General features: G+C 32.4%; 1 long non-coding RNA gene across 1 annotated transcript; it reads right to left on the bottom strand.

The window, feature by feature from the left end:
• LOC108631184 (uncharacterized) lies at positions 1–593 on the bottom strand. The gene is made up of 3 exons (XR_001916918.2): positions 505–593; positions 348–420; positions 1–70 (listed from the first exon to the last, which is right to left on the bottom strand). It is a non-coding gene; the product is annotated as an uncharacterized LOC108631184 (long non-coding RNA).

Below are 593 nucleotides of genomic sequence, written 5' to 3'. Positions count from 1 at the left end.
ATTCACGACAACAAAAACCAAATCAACGGTGCTGATCTCTCATCTTTAATACTTCGTATTGAGTTACTTCCTGTAAAAAGATAGCCATTAATAATGCACAATTGAGTCCTTTTCAAAGAGGGACTATGTTGAACCACAAATCTATTACACGATTGACATTGCAAAATCGTATAATTTACATTCACAGGAAACTCTATGTTTTATTAATTATATATTTATTTCTCTAAACAAATAACACTGGATTGTACGTTTTGATGATAAATTAACAGAAGTTTCGTTTAAACGAGCAAACTTTATGGAAACACAACTACTTTAAATTTAACAATGAATAACAAAGTAATTATTACCGATTTACTCAGAACAAAACCAGAATCAACGGTGGTGATCTCTCATCTTTAATACTTCCTATCGAGTTCCTCCCTGTAAAAAGATATTCACTAATAAAACACGAGCGAGCTGTTTTCAAAGGCGGACTATGTTTCGAGCACAAATCTTTCGCATTACACGATCAATATTCCAAAATCGTCAAATATGAGAACCGCACGATATTTACGTCCAGATGAGATTTACGTACACGTTTTACAGAATTAAAT

The sequence above is a fragment of the Ceratina calcarata genome, unplaced genomic scaffold (assembly GCF_001652005.2).
Source record: "Ceratina calcarata isolate Rehan_Ccalc_2016 unplaced genomic scaffold, ASM165200v1 scaffold8493, whole genome shotgun sequence".
Lineage (NCBI taxonomy): Eukaryota > Metazoa > Arthropoda > Insecta > Hymenoptera > Apidae > Ceratina > Ceratina calcarata.
The sequence above is the reverse complement of the archived record's forward strand: the minus strand, read 5'-3'. Positions and strand labels throughout refer to the sequence as shown.